This window comes from Mesoplodon densirostris, chromosome 13 (assembly GCF_025265405.1).
Source record: "Mesoplodon densirostris isolate mMesDen1 chromosome 13, mMesDen1 primary haplotype, whole genome shotgun sequence".
Taxonomy (NCBI): Eukaryota; Metazoa; Chordata; class Mammalia; order Artiodactyla; family Ziphiidae; genus Mesoplodon; species Mesoplodon densirostris.
In genome coordinates this window covers 83,137,904-83,153,647 of record NC_082673.1, presented here as the reverse complement: position 1 = coordinate 83,153,647, position 15,744 = coordinate 83,137,904, and the positions used below count along the sequence as shown (strand labels likewise).

Below are 15,744 nucleotides of genomic sequence, written 5' to 3'. Positions count from 1 at the left end.
AGCCTCGTTCTTGCTGTTCCCTCTGCCCCAAACGATCTTCCCTCAGATCTCCCCACACTCCCTCACTCACTTTCTTTGGGTCTCCGAGCAACATCAGTGCCAAAAGTTTCCTCCGTTCCCTTCCCTTAGTTGGCAAACAACAGCACATCTTCCAGCTCTCAGATTGAACGCTGATCATATTCGTACTGGACCATCCTGTCTCCCCTCCGCCCCAGCACACACACTCCACCCCACCTCCCGTATTGGAAACCCAGCCTTTCCAACTGAACCCCTTCAGGCAGCAGAAGGCCCTTGAATTTTAGGAAACAACGTTCAGATCTTCTCTCCACCCCACTGTCCGCCAAGTCTCTCTTTACCTTAGTCCTCCCTCTAATTGTTCCCAGCTCACAGCTTTCCCTGTGGACTTAAATACATTTAAGGAGAAGGTTTAAAAGAGCAACAGCAACTCGTAGGCTGCCAGGTGACTCAGAAAAGACTCGGGCATCCCTAGTTCCCCTCCCAGCCCTGTAACCAGCTCTGTAAATCACATTCATTCGCTGGGCTACCAACCTCTCACTCACAGAAACAAAGGGCTTCAACTGTAAGATCCCCGAAGACTCCTCCAGTTCTGGCAATTGCTTTACAATTTGAACACAACCAACCATCCGGCTTCTTCAGATACAATATTTCCTTGTCCCTCCATGCCACTCAGGATTCATCAAATCTGAAGTCACTTGTACTTTTTATACAATCAAGACCTAGAAAAGAAGATGGACAAGTTATTGAGGAGGGGAAACACTGCCTTATTTTACTCAATCATGTCTGCCTGATACTACTTTTCCAACCTTGTGACCAAAGGCTCTTTCTCTAGACCAGCAATTTTCTTCGCCTCCAGGTTCAATGAAAGAAAAGAATTTTCCTTAGGCTAACTAAATTATGGAAGGATTTGGATTCCAGGCAGATCTTCTGCACACACATGGCTCCATTTGAAAGACTTGCCTATTGTTCTTGGAAGCCCTAAGAAAACGAAGCATATGTTCAACTTTTTTTTAATAGTCTCGTGAAAATGAGTCAGTTTATAGTGTGTTTTGAACGGAGTTCTACATTCCTGTGGGCTTATAGGAATTGAAGTTGGTTAAAACCTACCTCCAGAGGAGCTGAGTAACTCAAACAACTCTGATGCTGATTTCTAAAAGCCACAACCAGAGTCTCATGGTCCTGTGGTGGTTCCACCCTGACTTACCACGGGGACCTTCCCAAAACCCGTGCTCAACTCTTCACGTGCTCTGTATCAGTTAGTGCTGGAACAGCTGGGAATGGAATAGCTGGGGGTCCTCACACATCGCCCTCTCTGTGTGGTCTACCTGCCCTAACGTACGACTCCCCAAGTCCAGGTCATGGGATCCCAAGATGCATGTCCCAAGAGACAGTGCCAGGCAGAAGCTATATTGCCTTTTAGGACCCAGTCTCGGATGCCATGCAGAGGCAGATCTGCCACGATCTTACGAATGAAAAACGCTGCCTGCCCTATCAGCAAACAAAGGATGCTGCAGCCATCAAGCCATCAGCCACCGCAGCCACCACTGACAGTGAACAGGGGAAAACTCAGAATGGAAACAAAAGGGCTGCCCACTGCCAAGCATCAGCCACGCAGCCACCCCCGGCGGTGCACCCAGAGGGGACTCAGGATGAGAAAGAATAGGATACTGACCCTAGAGAGCTGAGGTGCACATCAAAGGAATGATTTCAGTGAGTCCAGACATGCATCTTCCCATACATAGAAAAGCGCTAATTCATTAACTTGAGATTTCTTGGTTGTTTTAATTAACAGTAATCTTTTGATGTTCCAACTACCTGGTTTTTGTTGCAATACTCCTATATATCCTGGCTCCCCCCTTTACCCCTTGGGAACAGTCCCTTAGAGCTATCTGAGAGGCTGCCTCCCGGGCTTAAGTCCTCGGAAAGTCTGCCAAATAAAACATAATTCTCAACTTTTAGGTTGTGCCTTTTTTTTCAGTCGACAGTCTGTTGGTCAAGGCAGTCCCAAAGGTCTGGCTAAGTTCAAGGGACGGAAACATAGACCCCCACCTCTCAGTGAAGGAACATCAAATCCACATTGTAGGAAGAGTGTATGGGATTGGATACGTAGTGGTGTCGCCATCTTTGAAAATTTTAACCTGTACCACCCCCCTACCTGTCAGGGGGATATCAATGCCCCCAATTACGGATGAAGAGACTTGAGCCTGACAAACGTGAAGTGACTTATCCCAGGGCCACACAGTGAATAAGTGACAAGGCCAGGATTTAGGGGAAAGGGAGCCTGGAGGATGGAAGGTTTGGGGATTAGAGGTGAGAAGCTCCCCAAGCATCTCAGAGTCCCCGCAAAGGTAAAAGGCAGGAGAGGAAATGCCAGGAGGCAGGGGCTTCAGCTAGCATCCCAGCACGAGAATGAGATCCACAGAGACAGGAACTACCCTGGAGCTCATCTTTTTATCCCAGCAGAGTTCAGCACAGTGGGGACAGGTAGGGAAGCTCAGGTATTGGAATTTGCTCCAGCTTGAAGCTGAGGGATCTTGGTCAAGGCTCCTAATCTTTCTGAGCTCCAGTGTCCTCATCTGTGAAGTGGTAAGAATACTTCCCTCCTAATCAGGCTTATGGGGGTTTCAGGATGCATGTGTGTGAAGTTCTTGATATATAGTAGGAAATCAGTTAAAGCTCACTATCATTATTACACAGACATTTACGTAACTGAAATCAATCAATAGGTTCTGGGAGCTAATGCTTGGGCAGCCTCAGGTGAAAGGTGGGCTGGGACCTCTAATATTTGGGTTGATAAGGAGAACAGAGCTGAGTCTGAGTTGAAATGGTGTGAGGGAGAGAGTGGGCAAGTTTAGGAGAGTTGAAACAGGCACGAGTTACACGGGTGTGGACATCGGAACCAGACAACTCTATTAAAACTTGGTCGAACTGCTTACTCTTTCAAAGCATTAGTTTCCTCAACTGTAAAAATAAGATAATGGTACTGACCTCATGATATTGGTATAGACATGAAATAATCAATATAAACACCTAGCAAACTGCCTGACAGATAGCAAACTTCTAATAGGTGTTTGTTCTTTCTCCCTCTTTCCTTGATATCTGAGGAAGAATGGTGTTATACTGATCATTATATTAACTATTCGTATTCAGTAAATGTGTTGAGTTGGATTTACACCATCCATCCCAATGAATCGGTTTGGGCCATACAGCCTGTATGCCACATGCATTAACTGAGCACCTACTATATGCCAGGCACCGTGGTGGCTGCCCAATGTACAACAGAGAAACCAAAACACAGCCATTGCCCTTGAGTTGGTTAGTGTGGAAGGGAAGACTCAGCAGGAACTTTCCAGTTACAGAAGAGAAACAAGCCTTTCATTTCTTCCTTGTCATCTGCGTTAAAGTCTGGCTCTCACATGGTAAGTCTGTGATCTCCGTGCATGTGATGGCAGGTGGTAGAGAGGGCACTGCTCATCCAGATCAGACCTCAGGATGGCCGTGGGCAACGTCTTGTTGTGCTTCCCTGGCCTCCCCATCATCCCTCTGGGTTTCCAGGACACCTGGTAGCAGGACCAGCTGAAGGAGAATGGAAAAGTGCACTGAGACCTGCCTCCTCACCCTGCTTTCCCCAACTTTTCTGCAGTGTCCCTCTCTCTGCCACCTTCTACTTAATGGCACAAACACCCTTGCATTTTCACTTCTACTTTACACCAAAAACCATCTCTCCACAAGAGACATGTTCACAATTTTACACATAAAATTCTGTAACTGGCATGACAACTCTGCAGGTTAGATTTCATTATCTCTTCTTTGCATGAGGCTCAGAGAGGTTAGGTGTCTTAAGGGGTCAAGCCAGCAAGTGGTGGAGCTGGATTTGGATGCAGGGCTGTCCAGTTTCAAGTTCAGCTCGGTATTAGTTCATTTCTGTTCATCTAGCATTTAATGCACACCTGCCTCATGCCAAGCACCAGGCAAACAGTGATGAGCAAGACAAGCTTGCTGCTCCCCAGGGCTCACAGACCAGCAGGGAAGATGAGCACACCAGGAGGAATTTTAAATTTAGGATAAATGAGATAATGCACATAAAATTCTTGTCGTGGTACCTGGAACACAGAAAGCTCTCGATTAACATCCGCTACTGTTACTATGAATCTGTGTGCAAGGGAATGTGAGAGGAAGGATGCCACGTAGCACAGACTAGCATAAGCAGCACAATCTTGGGTGCAGCACATTGTTCTTCATCCTGGGTTATTCGTACTTTAACGCATTTTGCATTCAGTTTAGAGCATCATTTTGGAGAGACTCGGGGGAAGACTGGGACAGCCCCAGGTAGAATGTCTAGGAGTGATAAAACTTGAACCCTACCAAGGAGAACTCCTAAGAGAACTAGGGATGTTGAGCCTGATGCAGAGAAATTGAGGGTCCATTAGGAATTCCATGCCTGCTTATAAAAATGACCTGAACTAATACTGTTTTTGTTCTGATTTGGGCTGGGCTTGAGGAATGCTAATATTCTCTTTCTAATTGTGAAATGGATGATGTGTCCCTTGTTAAAAGAATTTCAAGCATCCTCAGCTGGGGAAGAAGTATTTTAGGAGAGTGGGAGTGCCCTCCTGAAGTGTCTGGAAGTCCTTAAGTAGGAAGGTACATACTCTGCTTATGGGTCTCAGTGACAGGGGCAGCCACGTGAATCATAAATTTTAAAGATATAAAATTTATCAAAGAAGAATTAGGAAGTTATAATAAGGAGAAACAAGAAAAAAAACCACCTATAATCCCTTTAATAAATAAGTACACTTTACACCCAATACCAGCTCAACAAGCCTGGAGAAGTTATTCAGCTTCTCCGAACTGCAGTTTCCTTATCTGTAAAACGGGTCATGACAGTAATTGCCTTGAAGAGTCGTTGTGACAATCGAATTTTTTAAATGTATTTAAGGGACATAATACATGTGTATTTAATACATAACCCATCATCAAAAAATTCTAATTTCCTTTCTTTTTCCCATTGTCTTTCCAAAACACCATAAACATTGAGTATTTTATTCTAATCTTTATTTTGTTATTTAAGCTTAATACTATTGCATATATATTTTTGATTCCTGTATTTTATTTAGTACATCATAATTATTTTATTATAAACATAATTTATAACATATTCTTCATAAACATAAGTTTCATGGCTGTGTAATGCTCTAGCCAGTGGATATATCATAACTAATTTGCTGTTGGTAATTAATACATTTCACCTGTACTTACATAGAGAGAAGAATATTTTGTGAATAAGAACTTTTTTCATTTTGGATAATTTCTTTATGATGTATTTTCAGAAGAGAAATCACTGTACCAAAGAGTAAAAATAATTTAAAGCCTTTGATACACATATTGCCAAATTCCTTTCCAATATTTCATTTTTATATATGAGCCAGTTTCACAATCAAGGTTTTGTCTGTTACTTCCAAAAATTTGTGGGCTGCTTGAAGACAGAAGTTGTATATATCCTGTATCCTCACCTCCTATTACAGGGCACTTTTAATAAATATTTATGTAATGAATAAAAATGATCATGTCTATTCATATTCCCATCAGCATGAGAAGGCCTGTTTGTTTCATTACATCCTTATTATAACTGAATATATGGAATATACCAAAACTAGCGGGAGAGGAGGTGGTGGATCCAGAAGACAAATTTCTAAATATATGTCATGACCTTTCTAGAAACTCCTGGGCTATTTCAAACCTTATAACAGCTGGCAGAACCCAAGTTTCTGACTTTCAATATCTATCCTTCCCAACTTGTATGCACGTTGGCAAAAGCACATACTTAGAAACAGTCTTTGACTATTAACAAAAGCAATGAGTTTTCTGCAAAATGTTTGTATCAGTCTGTACTTCTGTGTAACAAACCACCTCAAAACTTAGTAACTTTAAAGAGCAACCGTTTATTAAATTCAGGATGTTTCAAGTCAGTAATGATTAGCCTGGGCTGAGTTGGGCAGCTCGTCTGGTCTAGACCATGCTCACTCACATATCTGCAGTTACCTGGTCAGCTCCTGGCTTGGCTGGAGGCTGGCTGATGGAGGATGGCTCCTCTCACTCTCCAGCAAGACAGCCCAAGCTTGCTTACCCTGGCATCTGGAAGGGTTCCAAGAAATAGCGAGTGGAAGCCTGCCTCGCTTCTTGAGGCCTCAGCTCAGTCCTGGTACACCATCTCTTCCATGGCTTTCTATTGGCCAAACCATATCACAAGGCCAGGCCAGATTCAAGGGGTGAGGGAATAGACTCCACCTCTTAGACAAAGGAACTGCAAAGCCACAATGGACAGGAAGTGGGTGCAGGAAAGGATGGAATGAAGAATTTAGCCACTTTGTAATTGGTCATTGTTTCCCTAAGTGGTAGAATAACTCGGTCTGCTGGGTGGATTACTTAATCTTGTCCAATTAGAACTTGAAGATTACTGACCTCCAATAATTTATATAGTGTCCTAGAGATTTAAAATATTTAAAACAGTGTTGTCGGGACTTCCCTGGTGACACAGTGGTTAAGAGTCTGCCTGCCAGTGCAGGGGACACAGGTTCAAGCCCTGGTCTGGGAGGATCCCACATGCCACGGAGCAACTAAGCCCGTGTGCCACAACTACTGAGCCTGCGCTCTAGAGCCCGTGAGCCACAACTACTGAAGCCCACGTACCTAGAGCCCGTGCTCCACAAGAGAAGCCACCACAATGAGAAGCCCACGCACCGCAACGAAGACTCAACGCAGCCAAAAAATAATAATAAAATAAAATAAAATAAATAAAGTTATAAAACAGTGCTGTCTTGGCCAATTTTTGTATAATCAGCGCTTTAGGTTTGATGAGCAAGGACCATCAATTTTTAGGTGGAAGATGAGTCTCAAGGAAGCTTAGTTGACAGGGAAGCTGGTAGAGCCAACCATCCTCTAAATCCCTCCAGCTCTGTGTCCTTAGCACAGGGGACGTTGCTCATCTCTTGGCTTTCAATAAATAGAAGCCACAATTCCATTCATTTCTAAACTGTGCTGCATTGCACACGTGTTCAGGGTTGGTGGGGGGAGGGGGATAAAATTAGAATAGACGCCGTCGCGAGTTCATTTTCACCTACCCTGGTTCAGTCAGGCTCTGCAACAACATTAACAGCCTGGATTCATGCCGAGAGCTCGCAGCATCCTCCAATGGGCTCAGCTTTGCTCACAATTACTTGGGATCTATGAGATGTACTTACAGGAAGCAAAGGGAGACAAATCCCTCACCCCACCCTGCAAACTCTACTTGCTTGAAATTCCCCTAATGGGAAACCAAGCCATTCCCTTCACAGTGGGAAATTGGTTTTAAAGTGCAGACCACTAGGACCTTAATTATTATCATAACAATTATATAATACACTATATGATTATGCATCTGTACATAATACATATATTCCTTTATTAGGAGACCAAGCCATTTCTTTCACAGTAAGATATCTGCTTTAAAATATAAACCACCAGGGGCCTCCCTGGTGGCGCAGTGGTTGAGAGTCCGCCTGCCGATGCAGGGGATACGGGTTCGTGCCCCGATCTGGGAGGATCCCATATGCCGCGGAGCGGCTGGGCCCGTGAGCCATGGCCGCTGGGCCTGCGCCTCCGGAGCCTGTGCTCCGCAACGGGAGAGGCCACAACAGTGAGAGGCCCACATACCGCAAAAAGAAAAAAAATAAAAATAAATAAATAAATAAACCACCAGGACTAATTATTGTTAATTTATTATAATTATTATTATACTAATTATACAATATATTATAGAATTATGTATCTCTGTATATAATTTATATTCCTGTATGTAACATGTATATATTACAACTAACACTTGAAAAACATGTAGGTTAGAAGTGCCAGCCCCCATGCAGTTGAAGATCCACGCATAACTTTTGACTCCCCCAAAACTTAACTAATAGCCTGCTGTTGGCCAGAAGCCTTACCAATAACATAAACAATCCATTAACACATATTTTGTGTGTTATATGTATTATATACTGTATTCTTACAATATAGTAAGCTAGAGAAAAGAAAATGGTATCAAGAAAATCATAAGGAAGAGAAAATACATTTACAGTGCTGTACTATATTTACTGACACCATAAGTTTACGTTATCTGTTTACAAGATGATGTAAATATTCATCATCAATATTATCTATTATCAATATTATCTTATATGATACAAAACACTGCAGATGTTATATGTATTACTAACACTAGACATCAAAAATGAAAAGATAATGTGAAAAAGAAACTCACATTTAACTACAAGTATAACGATTCATGCATTGATAACAAAAAAGCAGCAATCTGATTGCTTTATGGTAGTCTAGGGTAATCGATATAATGTTTCACAGGAGCCTAGCCTATACACTAATGAATGCATCATTATAAAAATTTTATGGCATACAGTATTAGAATCATATTCATAGTACAGTATTGGAAACTTTGCTGCATTTTTTTTAAAGACCACTTACTAGTGATATTAGGATGATAACACAGTTTCTCCAGTTGAGAGAGAGAGAGGCATACTGTATGGTAATGTAATTCTTTGAAAGCAAAGTTGTAAAACAATGTAATAATTATAAGTAATGTGTTACTACCACATTATTAATTTTATATTAAATATCACTCACCTTATACTTATGTAAGGATAGTTTAGCATCACATATATTTTATGCATTCATGACACACCTTTTTCTTAAATTTTTTGATATTTCTAGGCTATGCAGTTTGCGAGTTTTTTCAAATTGTTTCCAATCGCAAAAAAATTTTTTTTAAAAAGTCTCAAATTTCAAAAAAAAATCCTCATATAAGTGAACGCTCACAGTTCAAACCCATGTTGTTCAAGGGTCAACTGTATATAATTGTTATAGAACATTAAGTAGTATATTACATAATTATGAAACATAATTCTTGATAATAATGAATTTTTTAATGGACAAAATATATGAAGCATTGGACATCAGGCAACAAAGAACAGTGCCACCTGAGAGATGGGAAACAAATGAGGTGAGCCCCCCAATTGCCCCAGGACATTGACTTGGCCATGGCAGGGGTTCTGTACTTGAATGGTGATGTCTGACCTGGACTCGGGGAGGCCAGCAACAGCCCTCAACCATATATTTCCCAGTCCTTTGTGATTGTTAAAATCTCTGACCTTTCCTACCTTCTTTCAGACCCTGACTTTCAGGAGTCCTCATTTTATATTAATACTACTTTATCTTGGACATTGCACAAAACATTTTACATGCACTCTATAATTCGCTCCTCATAATTATCCAGTACATCAGGTACACGCTTTCAACTCCAGTTAACAGAAACGCAGATTCAAAATGGCTTAAACAATAAAGGGACTTATTTTCACAGATGCCAAAACATCTGGAAGTAAGGCAGTTTCACAAATGGATAATTCAGTTCCTCGACATCCTCAAGGACCTAGGACCTTCCCATTTTCTCCTCTGTCACCCTTTGCTGGTCAACGTTGGACCTCATGGTCCAAGCTGGCTGCCACATGTCCAGACACTACATGTGAATACACAATGTTCCTCCAAAGGAACCCCGCTCCCAAGCCCTTTTCTAGATCCCTGTGGCTGCAAAATACCCGAGCAGCCCCTTAAACCTACATCTGACTCCAGAGCTAGTGCTGTTTTCACTATTCCAAGCAGACTTTCAGATGACCCTGCCTTGGTGAAGGCTACTGATTTGTTGACTTCCTTTCAGCAGGGAATTTAACATAGTAATTACCGGGTTTGAATTCTTCCCTCCCCACACCCCCCCCCCCCACCGTAGAGGAAGTTTAAATTTAGCTTCTACCTGCATTTCTGCTCTTTGACTGTGACTTTGGAGCAAATCTACTCAACATTACATGGAAAACACTAATCGCGTCACCTAGTTTGGGATTAAACTAGTTATCTGTTATTGCTGCTACAGATGCTAGAACATACCTAACTATTGGGCTTGAGGAATACGTACTTTGTTTAGACTGTGACAGGGAGCCCAGCAAGGTGGGGCAGGTCTTCAAGCTGGCTGTCCCTAGCAAAGGAGAAATAGTCATCCTTGTTCAAGCTGGCGACTTATTCTGATGACAAAGCAGTATTCTTGTGCCCTGCTATAATGTAAAACCAAGCAAAAAACAAAAGCAAAAAAATGGATTAAATAATTAAATGCCTATCAAAACCCGTGTCACAGCCAACACCTGGGAGATGATATAAATGATAGAGCTTAGTGGTCAAGAACACAGACTCTGGCACCTCCCTGGCTCTGGTCCTTACTAGTTGTAAGATCTTGGCCAAGTTGATTGACTTCTCCATGCCTCACTTTCCTCATCTGTGAAATGGGACCAACAATAGTAACATTATCTATCTGACAGAGCATGTGAAGCACTTAGAACTGTCTGCACAGCGTCAGTGCTAGACATTATTATTACATTATGTTACCTCATTGATTTGAATGTTACTAACACCTCTGTAGGATGGCCGGAATTGGCACACAAGTAGCCACGCCCTAGAGCTGTTACAAGGGTGATAGGAGATGACTGGGGAGCATTCAATCAGTGGTTGCAAAAACCAGTCCCCCAGGAGGGGACAGCAGCCACATGAGTAAGTGACCTAGCAGGTCATCCAGGCAAGCTGGTCCTCCTGCCTCACAGCCCTGGACACGGTTTCTTCCCCTCATCATCTCTGTTTTGAGCCCATCATTCCTCTGCTCACATCCATCAGTGGTTCCCATTATACAGAGGACAAAGTGCAGCCTCCAGGCAGTTTACAAATGACCTGGCCGTGGTCACCACTCTCACCTCGTCTCCGGCTGCCCCTCCCCTCACTCCCGCTGGTCCAGGTCCTGTGGCCTTTTTTCTCTTCTTTCTACTCGTCAAGTTCATTCCCATCTTAGGACTTTTGCCCTGGCTGTTCCCTCTTTCCACAATCTTTTCATGGCTGACTCCCTCATTGTTCAGAAATCACCTCTTTAAAGACTCTTTTCCTGGCCGCACACCCTTAAGTAACCATTAGTCACTAGTTTAATGGATAGTTTTGTTTTAATTAAGTACAATGTGAATGTACTTAATACCACTGAACTGTATATTTAAAAATGGTTAAGCCGATAAATATTATGTTATGTGTACTTTACCACAATTAAAAAAAAAATTTTTAATACGACTTCCATCTTCTTTGCACCCTCTCTCTCTCTCTCTCTTTTTTTTTTTTTCTTTTGTCTGCGCCATATGTGGGATCTTAGTTCCCCAACCAGGGATCGAACCCATGCCCCCTGCATTGGGAGCGTAGTCTTAACCACTGGACCTCCAGGGAACTCCCACACCCCCTCTCTCTTTCCCTCTCACTTGCTGGCTCTGATGAAGCCAGCTGCCATGTTGTGAGCTGCCCTATGGAGAGGTCAGCATGGTAAGAAATTAAGGGCCTCCGTCCAACAGCCTGCGAGGAATTGATTCTTGCCAACCACTATGTGAGTGAGCTTGGAAGTAGGTCCACACTTATTTAAGAGACATCTTAATTCTAGCCTATAAGAGACCCCGAGGCTGTGGACCCAGTTACGCCATATACAGATTCCCGACCACGGAAAGTGAGATCATGAATGCTGGTTGTTTTATGACACTGAGTTGTGTGAATGAAGAATGTTGCCTGCTGTATCAGCAAACAAAGGATGCCGGCCACCTAGCCATAAGTCACTACCTGCAGCCCCTACAGTAAGCCTGAGGGGACTCAGAACAGGATACTGTCCCTAAAGAGATAAGGTGCATATCAAAAGAATGATTTCAGTGAGCCCAGACTCTTGCATCTTTTTAGACTTAGAAGAGTGCTAAATTCATTAACTTGAGATGTCTGTTTTTTCTTTAATTAACAGTATTCTCTTGATGTTCTGACTACCTGGTTTTTGTTGCAAGAAGTCTTACCTACCCTGGCTCCTCCCTTGCCTCCCTCACCTCTTTGGAACAGTCCCTCAAAGCAATCTGAGAGGCTGTCTCCCAGGCTTCAGACCTCAGTAGGTCCGCCGAATAAAACATAAGTCAACTTTTAGGCTGTGCTTTTTTTTATTTTTCAGGCAACATCAGACAGCGAGAAGATGGGGGAAATTCCTGGGTTCCTTGGGAGATGAAAATAGGCTGCTTTACCTTCAAGTTGTTACTTATTCAGCAACTATTTTTTTGAGAAAGTATGGCAGGAGGGATAAGTTATTGTCTCTTTCTGTCCAATCAGTGTGAGAAAGATCTTATCTTGAGGACGAGGCTTTGCTGCTCACTACCTGTTGGGCAAGTTATGTTAGTCTGTCTAAGTCTCGATGTCTTCATTTGTAAAATGAGGGTTAAAAATAGTTTCAATTGCACAAGGCTGTGTAAGGAGTAAAAGAGATAAGCATGAATAGTGCTTAGACAGCTCAGGTTCCTCACCTGCAAGTGGGATTAAAAACCTCAACCTTAGGGATGAGGTTAGGTCAGGTATCCTTGGTCTCGCACCTGCCACAGTGAAGGGGTTTGCAGTGGATTGAATGGTGGCCTCACAAAATATAGGTCCACCCAGAATGTATGAATGTGGCGTTATTTGGAAAAGGGGGGTTTGCAAATATAATCAAGTTAAGTATTTCAAGATGAGATCATCCAGGATTAGGGAGGGCCCTAAATCCAAAGACAGGTGTCCTTTTAAGAAAAGAGAAGGGGAGAAGGTGCACAGAGGAGAAGGCCGTGTGAAGACAAAAGCAGAGATTGAAGGTATGCTGTCCCAAGCCAAGGAACGCCTGGAACCACCAGCAGCTGGCAGATACAAAGAGGGATTCTCCCCTAGAAACTTCAGAGGGAACTTCGGCCCTGCCAACACCTTGATTTCTGACTTCTGGCCTCCAAAACCACGCGAGAATACATTTCTGTTGTTTTAAGCCATCAAGTTTGGGGTAATTTGTTACAGCATCCTTAGAAAAATAATAAAAGGTTTAATAAATGTACACTATTGCTACAATCCCTTGCCTTTCTTGGCCCCACATGAGTTGGACAACCTTCTCTTGTCTAAGGAGGGCAAACTTCTGTGTGGAGCCCAGGCTGGGACACAAAGACAAAGGTCCATCTGGAATGACCTAGGTCCCTGCTCCTGCCCTGCCTCTGACCCCTCTTGCCAGGCAAGGCTGCATCCTCTGTTGCTTTTGTGCCAGGGTCTGTGAGGCTGGCAGCACACCCCAAGCCAAGAGATTCCAAGCCGCGGCATGAAGCAAAGAATTGTCAGCGAGATCCCAGATTGTTTTGTCACATACACTTTGCAATATGACAAGTAGGCGTCCAAAATATGTTCCAGGAGGGGGGAAGCAAGAAATTTTCCAAAAGCCTACTTGGCAGCCTGAGTCACTCTGCTGAATCAAGTGCCAGTCTAGTGCTTGGCTTTCCTCCTCCTGCCATGTGATGCTGTGTCACTCAGGATGGGGAGTGCCAACTGAGTGTCACCAGGAAAAGAAAAACCTGCTCTCGGTGGGGCTGGTCTTGACTCTATCGGCTGCTTTGGGATTTTTCTAGATGACATCATAATAATAGCTCTATTCCTATAATCATAAAAATTACAACAATCAGTAGCTATTAGGTACATCCCTGTGTGAGGCATGGCACTAAGACATTTATGTGCTCTTCCTTCTTTCATCTTCCCAATAATCGTATGAGGTGGGAATTATTAGTAGCATCTCTCTGTTGCAGAGAAGCAAACGGAGGAAGAAGGACTTGAAACAATTTGCCCAGGATTCCATTTCTAGGAATTGGTAGAGGTAAGGTTCCGACTCTCATCAGTCTGTCTATCAAGCTGGACATGTGGGCACTGTGCGGCCACTTTGTTCAGCCACTTTCCATCATGTTTTACAGTTTGTTAGAATAAGAACCAGAGCACCCTCATTCCCATACAGCGTGATTGCTCGTCTGTGGGGCACCCTCCCTCCGACTGGCTATTCCAGACAGGAAGTGAGCCAGTAAGGTTGTTAAAATGAGGAAAACACAGGTAGCTTGAACAGAATTATTAAAGTCGGGCAGACTGGGTCTTCTCCCTCTCCCACCTCTTTTCCTAGAGCCTGGCATGGACAGATGTTGAAGAAACAGAAAGCCTTTTGTCATGTGACTCAGGGCTATGAAGGAGATTAAGATTCTTTTCGCACAATATGGTACAAAAGAAATCTTAGCAATAGGTTAATATGTGTAGTTGAAAAGGTTGAACTGAGGCAAGATTACTCCAAAGGGGTCTTCCCTTTCCCTTTGTACTATCTTAAGGTCTTACTATAGATTGTCCACCCAGCATTCATTCCTCCCTCCTTCCTTCCTAATCAAACTCAGGTTTTGTTCTCTCTCTCCTACATCACACGAAGGGGGTCAGTGACCTGGCTCCAAGCTCCAAGGATGGGCTTGATTGACCTAAGGGTAATCCTGCTCTCTCTGCCATTGATTGGTTTAGGAACAGTCATTCCCCCAATTCCAGCCAAGGAAACACAAAGAGAAGTCTTTCCAGGGTGAGTGGTGGCTTGGTGGCTTCTGGGGAAAATGTCTTTGTTTCTAGGAAAGAGCCAAGGAAAGAAATGGACCCCTTTTTCCTCTAGATCTTGTCTGGATATGATGCTCAGAACCAATGCCACCATCTTGTCACCAGTGTGAGAATGAGGACAATGGATCGTGGCAGAACAGAGAGCTAGAGAGGAGGGACTTGTAAATGCCATGTTGAATGAGTGATTCAACCAGCTTTGGATCCACCCTGCCCCCTGGAATTCCTGATATGTGAGATAATAAATTCCCTATTGTTTAAGCCAGCTTGAGTCAGGGTTTTGTTTCTGCCACCAAGCATCCTGACCAATACAGGATTCAAAGCAGACTCTCCCCGCCTCCTTCCCCATCCAGCCACTGAACTGAATGCCACTGAGGCTTATCAACAGCCCATTCCAGAGGCTGCACATAAGAGGATGAACCTGGGACAGGAGGTCATGGAACACAAGAGGAGTCTGGGACGAAGCCTCCATATCCACAGGCAAGTTGAATAAACTAGAGCACCACTGCTGAATTCCCCCCATCCTATTTACTCTGAATGTGTTGGAACATAATGTTTGATTGATTGAATATTCTCCATACTTCCATACGGTGCATCCCTGGCCAACAGTTAACCATCCTTTTGCAGGTCATATCACCCTTTCTTCCATGAAATATAGTACACTGTACACTGCTGGAATTACAGAATGTTGACCCCAGTAGAGTCTTAAAAGGCCCACTAATCCCACCCCTCTCATTTTGTGAATGTGGGCCCAAGGGCCAAGAAGAGGAAGCGATTTCCCTGAGGCAGTGCAGAGGAAGTCTGTGGCAGAGCCAAGATTGACATGTAGGTCTCCTATCTCCCAAGCCAGTGCTTTCCCCCACTGTACCACCATTCCCCCCAGGTGTTTGCCTAGAAGTTGTCAATAGATTTTAACAGCCAGAACAGTCGTCCATGGTCAAACAGACTTAGAAAGTGTGGCATTAAATAAATCATGTTACAGATTTTTCTGTACTAGGGGAACTTCTCATAGTTTTTTGTTTTGATTTGTATGTTGATTTGTTTGTTTGCCATTAATGCTTTGTGACACTTTAAAACTGAAATGTAGTATACACTCTTTCTCAAATCTGTTGGACCATGGAAACTTTCCCAGAGCATCTTATTGGAACTGTGTTCTTCAAATTACATCTTAGCAAATGCATA

General features: G+C 43.3%; 1 long non-coding RNA gene across 2 annotated transcripts in view; it reads right to left on the bottom strand.

Annotated features, from left to right (window-relative positions):
- Positions 1-15,744, bottom strand: part of LOC132500806 (uncharacterized) — a 157,087-nt gene that overhangs the window by 37,144 nt on the left and 104,199 nt on the right. Inside the window, exon 3 of one of the 2 annotated variants that reach the window (XR_009534078.1) lies at positions 550-737. This is a non-coding gene — a long non-coding RNA (uncharacterized LOC132500806). The remainder of the gene's footprint in view (positions 1-549; positions 738-15,744) is intronic. The other variant, XR_009534077.1, reaches the window with a different exon arrangement.